The following is a 9,066-nucleotide window of genomic DNA, read 5'->3' as shown; positions in this document are numbered from 1 at the left end:
CACTTTAGGTCAGGAGTTCGAGACCAGCCTCACCAACATGGTGAAACCCTGTCTCTACCAAAAATACAAAAATTATCCAGGCATTGTGGCATGCACCTGTAGTCCCAGCCACTCGGGAGGCTGAGGCAGGAGAATCACTTGAGCCTGGGAGGCAGAGGTTGCAGTGAGCCGAGACTGTGCCACTGCACTCCAGCCTGGGTGACAGAGTGAGATTCTGTCTCAAAAAAAAAAAAAAAAAGAAAAGAAAAGAAAAAAAAAAAAAGAAAAGAAAAAAAAAAATCCATGGCAGACACAGGCCCTGCAATGGGATTGGGGTGAAAGTTCAGCATCTGCGACCTCAGATGTGTCACATCCTTGCTCATCATGGCTTCAGCATTGATCACACAGGCATTCATTCATTCATTCAAGAGATATTTGCTGGCCGGGCGTGGTGGCTCACACCTGTAATCCCAGCACTTTGGGAGGCCAAGGCCAGTGGATCACCTGAGGTCAGAAGTTCAAGACCAGCCTGGCCAACATGGTGAAACCCCGTCTCTACTAAAAATACAAAAAAGTTAGCTGGGCATGGTGGCAGATGCCTGTAATCCCAGCTTTCGGGAGGCTGAGGCAGGAGAATTGCTTGAACCCAGGAGGTGGAGGTTGCAGTGAGCCAAGATCGCACTATTGCACTGCAGCCTGGGCAACGAGAGTGAAACTCTAACTCAAAAACAAACAAACAAAAAAAAAAAACAAAAAAAAACAAAAAAAAGTCCGGGCACAGTGGCTCACGCCTGTAATCCCAGCACCTTGGGAGGCCGAGGCGGGCGGATCATGAGGTCAGGAGATCGAGACCATCCTGGCTAACACAGTGAAACCCCTTCTCTACTAAAAATACAAAAAAAAAATTAGCCGGGCGTGGTGGCGGGCGCCTGTAGTCCCAGCTACACGGGAGGCTGAGGCAGGAGAATGGCGTAAACCCGAGAGGCGGAGCTTGCAGTGAGCCAAGATTGCACCACTGCACTCCAGCCTGGGCGACAGAGCGAGACGCCGTCTAAAAAAAAAAAAAGGGACAATTGCTGAACGCCCACTAGGTGCCAGGCACCATTCTGGGTGCGCCTCATTGCTGAATAATGCAGGCAGAAGTCCCAACTGTGGAGCGTGTGCTTGGTGAGGTGGTTTCCTTGCAGAACTCTGAGGGTCAGAGATGATGGATGGGAGGCCCTGCCACGGGGAGACACTCAGGAATTTTCTTCACTGCCCCCTCCCCACTCCTTCCCTCCTTTCTTGTTGCTCCTTTTTCAGGCCTGGGTGTTTGGGGAGCTTTGTTCACTCATTCCACAGATGTGCCCGAAGTGCCCCGCCTGGCCTGCGCTGAGCCTGGTCCAGGTTTGTTGAATGCAGAAGTGCTCAGAGGGGTCATTCCGGCTGCTGGTCGCTGGGAACCTCGCTGCATCTGCCCCGGGCCCAGGTGCTCCCCTTTCACTGGAGCATCAGCCGAGAGCAGTTCCCCCACCGGGTATGGCAGGCCCAGGCCGCAGAGCTTTCTTCGTGAAACAGGAGCTAAGCGTGACCAAGATCTTGCCACGTCCCAGGCGTGAGTCTCAGCACACTGCTGGTGTCATCTCATGAGACCGCACAGCCCTTCGCAGCAGGTCCCCAAGTGTACCCTTTCACAGGTATGGACACTGCAGCAGAGACAGGACCCAAAAGTCTGAGTCGAGTGCGTGAGTCACTGCCCTGTAGGTGGACTCACGGCCTCTGGCTTAGAAGGTCCTTCCCCCATGACCTGGCTCTGCCCGTGAACCGCTGAAGGTCTCTGCTCCCTTTGCCACTTCAGCCTTCCTGATACTGGGGAACCAGGCCATCTATCTACTCTTTCCTGCAATCTTCTCTTTTCCAAGGATCACGATGATACCTGGACTGAGAAACTGAGGAGCTGCACAGACCCGAGACAAGCCCTTTCCCACCAGCCCACAGATGTCCTGTCCATGGGCCAGGTGCAGTGGCTCACGCCTGTAATCCCAGCACTTTGGGAGGCTGAGGTGATCAGATCACCTGAGGTCAGGAGTTTGAGACCAGCCTGGCCAACATGGTGAAACCCCATCTCCGCTAAAAACATAAACATTAGCTGGGTGTGGTGGTGTGCACCTGTAATCTCAGCCACTCAGGAGGCTAAGGCAGGAGAATCGCTTGAAGCCGGGAGGCGGAGGGGTTGCAGTGAGATGAGATCACACCACTGCACTCCAGGCTGGGTGACAGAGCAAGAGTCCCTCTCAAAAAAATAAAAATAAAAAAAGTACTGTCTATGTTTACTGATGACTTTATGTAGTTAGTGGATCCTGCCAGCACAGCCACAGTTCCTGCTGATCTCTGTCCCGCAGTTGACCACCCCATTTGTGTTTTTGCCCCAGCTTGTATTGCTAGGCTTGAGTCTTCTGTCCTCTGCCCTGTGCTTCACGACCCTCACTGGGGACTCAGACACAGTTCTTCTGCTCTAGGGACATGTCAGTCCTTGGCCTGAGAGTCAAGGCTCTGCACAGACCGGTTGTCCTCACAGGAACTCTGTCCCTGGGGAAACTCCCCACGTGTCAGGATCTTCCCTTCTTTGTTAGAGAAAAAAAAAAAAAAATCTTCCTGTCTTGGCCAGGAGCAGTGGCTCACACCTGTAATCCCAGCACTTCGGGAGGCTGAGACGGCAGAATTGCTTGAGGCCAGGAGTTCAAGACCAACCTAGCCAACACAGTAAGATCCCATCTCTTTATAGATCTATATCTATATATCATCTCTCTAGCTATATATATAGTATATATAATATGTATATATTATATATCATATAACAATCGTATATAACATTCTTCCTTTTTTTTTTTTTTTTTAGATGGAGTCTCACTCTATCACCCAGGCTAGAGTGCAGTGGTGTGATCTTGGCTCACTGCAATCTCCCCCTCCTGGTTCAAACGATTCTCCTGCCTCAGTCTCCTAAGTAGCTGGGACTACAGGCACGTACCACCATGCCCGGCTAATTTTTGTATCTTTTTTTTTTTTTTTGAGATGGAGGTTCACTCTTGTTGCCCAGGCTGGAGTGCAATGGCGGGATCTCAGCTGACTGCAACTTCCGCCTCCCTGGTTCAAGCGATTCTCCTGCCTCAGCCTCCTGAGAAGCTGGGATTAAATGCGCCCGCCACCACACCCAGCTATTTTTTAAAATATTTTTGGTAGAGACAGGGTTTCATCATGTTGGCCAGGCTGGTCTCGAACTGCCGTCCTCAGGTGATCTGCCTGCCTCAGCCTCCCAAAGTTCTGGGATTATAGGCATGAGCCACCGTGCCCGACCAATTCTTCCTTTCTTGAATGCCCTTTTCTGCCATCCTAATTTTCCCATCGTTCGGGGTCAAGGTCGATGGTCACCTTCCGCAGTAAGCCCTCCCTGACCTCTTCCCACTTCCTGTGGGGTAAGCAGGGCAGCTCAGTGAGCTGGAGGCACATGCCTCACAGCCAGGAAGCCCTGGTTTTCGCTCTGACCCCACTGCTTCTGGCTGACCCTGGAGAAGCCATCCACACTGAGCTGCAGAAGGGCCACAGCAGCCTGCACGCAGCCCTCACACGGCGTCTACGGGAGTTACTGCAGCGATGCGGGGCATTCCTTGTGGAGCTCACTGAGCAGGCAGGTGTTCCACCCCAGAGCGCGCTGAAATCATTCAAATGAGCCAAGCCTAAGCCTCCCTACTGCCTTGCCCACTCCTTCCCACGGAAACCACACTACAGGCTCTCACCCACAGTTCTGCCCTCTCCTGCCTCCTGACAGACTCCAGCACTTCCCCGTGCGGCCCTGTGTGGCATGGGGTACCCTTTCTCCTGGAAACTGTAGCAAACTATCTTTTCAATGGCAATTATCTCCTGATCTGGTGGCCTTACTGAACCTCACATTTTCAATAAATACATTGTTTTTTAAGCCAGGCTTAATAGCATGCACTTGTAGTCTCAGCTACTTGGGAGGCTGAGGTGGGAGGATCGCTTGAGGCCAGGAGTTCGTGGCCGTTGTGCAGTATAATTGCAACTGTGAATAGCCACTGCACTCCACCCTGGCAATGTAGGGAGACCCTGTGTCTGAAAAATAATTACTGTATTTTAAAGACAAGCAGACCATGCATGGAGTTCCGAGGGTGAACAGGTGTCAGGGAGGCAGCGGGAATGTGGAGAAAGCCAGCAGGAGGTCGGAACAGGAAACCCTCAGGGTCGCACCCCAAAGGGAGAAGGCCCCACCCCAAGTTGGACTGCTGGGAAGGGGCTGAGCACCAGCAGGGAGCGGAGCTGTGGAAACGCACATGGAAGTGGGGCATGGGTGCTGGGTGGACACTCCACTTCCAGACGAGGGGAGACCATGTGGATGACGGTGCAGGTGCTCCTGACCCTACTGGGCTCCGGGACTCAGCCTGCCCTGCCACAGAGGCGGCCTGTACTAGAGGCTACTGCACATCAGGAGAGGGGTGGGCTCAAAACCAGAACAGTTATACTCTGGGCTCTGCCTGCCCCACCCTCCCAATCCAGGAAACCCAATTCATCCAAATACGAGTAACAATATCCACCCAAAGACACCAGAAGAGAAAAAAGAAACTTGAAAGGAGCGGGTGGCCAGCGCAGTGCTCACTCCTGAATCCCAGCACTTTGGGAGGCTGAGGCGGGAGGATTGCTTGAGCCCAGGAGGTCAAGGCTACAGAGAGTTGTGATCATGTCACTGCACTCCAGCCCGGGCAACAAAGCAAGACCTTGTCTCAAAAGCAAACAAACAAAAAAGGAACAGCAAGACTTCCCTGCAGATGAAGAAAACGCAGAGAAAACCATTGCCACAAAGCAGAGTGAAAGTGGTGAGCCAGCAGGCAGCCCCAGGATGTGGCTGGGGGAGCGGCCAGGGGAGCAGGTGCAGTGGCAATGGCCATGGGGGACTCTGCAGCCCCAGAGAGGACAGGTGGACAGGTGCTTGTGGAACTCAGGAAGGACTGGAAGCAAAGGCCACGGACATAAGTCTAGAGATGCTGCAGAAAGTGCAGCAAGGAAGAAACAGGGACATGAAGAGGCCAAACAGCAGCAGAGCAAGCAGGCAGGAGAGGCAGCAGCAGGGGAGGCAGTGGTGGGGGAGGCAGTGGCAGGTCCCTGGCTGGCAGGGCAGAGCTGAGACAGGACAGACTCCAAGGTAGAAGTCCAGATAACTTTGCTAAAACAAAGGAATCAAAGCAGAGCATTACCACCTGAGCTCCACCTCCTTTCAGATCAGCAGCAGCATTAGATTCTCATAGGAGTGCAAACCCTACTGTGAACCATGCATGCGAGGGATCTAGGTTGCATACTCCTAATGAAAATCTAATGCCTGATGATCTGAGGTGGCACAGTTGCATCCCCAAACCATCCCTCGCACCGCCCCTACTGTCCATGGAAAAATTGTCTTCCAAGAAACCAGTCACTGGGGCAAAAAAGGTTGGTCAAAAGTACCGCTGTACTAGAGGATGAATTTTAGTTAACCAAGAGATGATCACAGATAGTAAGAGGAACGGGGAGTGAGCATTCACATATTCAACTAGAGGACAGGGACCAAAACAACAACAGCAGCAAGTTGTGATGGGTAAGTACAGTGTGTCCCCTGCCAAATCCACACACTGATGTCTTAACCCCAAGCACCTCAGAATGTGACCTTATTTGGAAATAGGGTCATCGCAAATGTTATTAGTAAAGATGAGGTCACTGGGGTGGGCTCTAATCCAATGTGACTGGTGTCCTTATAAGAAGAGGCAATCAGGACCCACAGACAGACAGGCACAGAGGGAAGATGAGAAGGTGCTGTTTGCAGGCCAAGGACAGCACCCGGTAACAGTTGCCTTCACTCAGGGACCTCAGAAGAAACCAACCCTGCTGATGCCTGGACTGGACCCCTGCCCTCCAGAGCTGTGAACAATGAATTCCTCTCACCTAAGCTGCCCTGCAGTGCTTTGTTACTGCAGCCCTAGCAAACTGATACATAAAGGTAACAGAACATGTAAAAAAAACATTTTACAGTGGCAGCTATAGCAGTATGAGACAAGGCCAGGCATTGTGGCTCACACCTGTAATCCCACACTCTAGGAGGCCAAAGCGGGTGGATCACCTGAGGTCGGGAGTTCAAGACCAGCCTAACCAACATGGAGAAACCCCATCTCTATTAAAAATACAAAATTAGCCGGGCGTGGCAGCAGGTGCCTGTAATCCCAGCTACTTGGGAGGCCGAGGCAGTCGAATCACTTGAAGAGAGGGGAAATGTTTACAAATTATTTCATAGTAGGGAACTATTAGATCTCATTTAAAAACTGAGGGGACTAAAGGTATTATTTAAGGATATGAACAGTAAGTAACGACTAGACCAAAAAAAATCAAGCCGTCCTAAAAACCAGAAGAGCTATATTTTTTAAAAGCAAAGAATCCTGATCAAGTAGTGACTATATGTAGTAAATGTGAAGTAAAACAATTTCAAAAAGAACAAAGTTGGAAGACTCATGCTACCTGACGTCAACACTTACTACAGAGCTGCAGTGATCAAGATGGTGTGGCACTGGCAGAACGTTCGGGGGAACGGAACACACAGTTTAGAAACAGACCTACACAGATTTATGGCCAATTGATTTCAGATGGAGGTGCAAGGGCAATTCTGTGAAGACAGTCTTTTCAGCAACTGGTGCCGGAACACTAGACATCTTTATGCAAAAACAAATGAACCTTCAAAATAGTTATGCCATTTTATTTATTTAATTATTATTTTTTGAGATGGAGTCTTGCTCTGTCATCTAGGCTGGAGTGCAGTGGCAACAGCTCGGCTCACTGCAATCTCCATTTCCCAGGCTCAAATGATTCTCCTCTCTCAGCCTCCCAAGTAGATGGGATTACAGGCATGTGCCACCACGCCTGGCTAATTTTTATATTTTTAGTAGAGACAGGCTTTCACCATGTTGGCCAGGCTGGTCTTGAACTCGTGACCTCATGATCCACCCGTCTCGGCCTCCCAAAGTGCTGGGATTACAGGCGTGAGCCACCGCGCCCAGCCATGAGTCCTTTATTATACTGTATGTTTTACAAATATCATCTCCCATTGTGAGCCTTTTCATCTTTTTGTGTTCCTAATTTTTAATTTCTGATGAAACGCAATAATTGACAGAATGAGTAGGTACAAAACTGGCACCAGGCACAGTGGCTCACACCTGTAATCACAGCACTTTGGAAGGCTGAGGCGAGCAGATCACCTGAGTTCGGGAGTTCGAGACCAGCCTGCCCAACATGGAGAAACTCCGTCTCTACTAAAAATACAAAATTAGCCGGGCATGGTGGCGCAGGCCTGTAATCTCAGCTACTCAGGAGGCTGAGACAGGAGAATCACTTGAACCCGGGAGACGGAGGTTGCAGTGAGCCAAGACCGCGCCATTGCACTCCAGCCTGGGGAACAAGAGCAAAACTCCCGTCTCAAAATGAAAGAAAAGGCCGGCGCGGTGGCTCAAGCCTGTAATCCCAGCACTTTGGGAGGCCGAGACGGGCGGATCACGAGGTCAGGAGATTGAGATCATCCTGGCTAACATGGTGAAACCCCGTCTCTACTAAGAAATGCAAAAAACTAGCCGGGCGAGGTGGCGGGCGCCTGTAGTCCCAGCTACTCCGGAGGCTGAGGCAGGAGAATGGCATGAACCTGGGAGGCAGAGCTTGCAGTGAGCTGAGATCCGGCCACCGCACTCCAGCCTGGGTGACAGAGCGAGACTCCGCCTCAAAAAAAAAAAAAAAAAAGAAAGAAAGAAAAGAAAGAAAAGAGAAGAGAAGAGAAAAGAAAAGAAAGAAAATTGGCAAGGATATAGAACTTGAACTCCACTGGACCTGACATTAAAACATTTGACTCAACAAGAGCAGAAAACACTCTTCTCAAGCACACACACATTTACCAAGAGAGACCGCAGTCTGGGTTATGAAATAAACCCTGTCAACTTCGAAAGGATTCAAGTGGTTTTTTGATACAGGGTCTCACTCTGTTGCCCAGGCTGGAGTGCAGTGGCAGGAACATGGCTCATTGCATTTTCAACCTCCTGGGCTCAAGTGATCTTTCCACCTCAGCTTTCTGAGTAGCTGGGACTATAGGCATAGGTGTGGGCAACCACCCCAGGGTAATTTTTAAAATTTTTTGTAGAGACAGGGTCTCACTACATTGCCCAGGCTGGTCTCAATCTCCCAGGCTCAAGTGATCCTCATCCCTCAGCCTCCCAGTATCAGATTACAGGTGTGAGCCACCATGCCCCAGCCAAGAACTCAAGTTATATAAAGTATGCTCTCTGGCCACAGGGAAATTCAACTAGAAATTACTAACAGAAAGATCTCTGGCAAATTCCTCAATATTTGGAAACTAAATAACACACCTCTAAATAACTAGTAAGTCAAAGAATAAATCAAGGGGGAATTAGCAAGTATTTTGAACTGAATGAAAACACAACATATGAAACTTTGTCAGGTATCATGAAAGCAGACTCAACTTTTTAGACCTTACAAATGCCTGACTGTCCCCTTTGCCTCTGGTCTTCTGCCTGGGGGCTGCCTTTCCCCAATCTTTGTTCACTGTACTGAATCCTACATGACACTGTCAACCAATGAAGACATCCAGAGATAGACTCTCTAAAACAAATGGATTTGGGAATAGCAGCTTATCTGGAATACTGCAACTGTTGAGGATGGTCTTGCAGTGAGTCCTGTTATTGGTCTGTTTGTAGAAATGTCTTGTAGTAAGTCCTATTACAGGAACGTGTGCATGAGGGCTGCTTCACCCCCGTTTTAGAGTTCGACATAAGTGACTCCATTTTGGTACCGGCAACGTTCACAACTTTCCATGTGACCTCAGGGCCCTACACCCCGATCCTTCCTCTGCCCACTTTGCAGGACCACTATCAATGAGACTGTGACTTCCTTGAGAGCTAGGGCTGGGTCTCATTCGCTCCTGAAACTTTCATCCAGTACAGCGATGACCCACACCATGCATGACATGCGTTGCCAAATGACTGCATCATCTGTCAGTATGCCAGTCCCCACCGAGCCTCG

At 50.1% G+C, this 9,066-nt stretch overlaps 1 long non-coding RNA gene across 1 annotated transcript; it reads right to left on the bottom strand.

The window, feature by feature from the left end:
* Nucleotides 1-3,002: 3,002 nt before the first annotated feature.
* LOC144334991 (uncharacterized) lies at nucleotides 3,003-7,649 on the bottom strand. Its single transcript, XR_013405336.1, has 2 exons — nucleotides 7,511-7,649; nucleotides 3,003-4,642 (listed from the first exon to the last, which is right to left on the bottom strand). It is a non-coding gene; the product is annotated as an uncharacterized LOC144334991 (long non-coding RNA).
* Nucleotides 7,650-9,066: the final 1,417 nt, after the last annotated feature.

This window comes from Macaca mulatta, chromosome 15 (assembly GCF_049350105.2).
Source record: "Macaca mulatta isolate MMU2019108-1 chromosome 15, T2T-MMU8v2.0, whole genome shotgun sequence".
In the NCBI taxonomy this organism is placed as follows: Eukaryota; Metazoa; Chordata; class Mammalia; order Primates; family Cercopithecidae; genus Macaca; species Macaca mulatta.
This window is presented reverse-complemented; position numbering and strand designations above follow the sequence as displayed.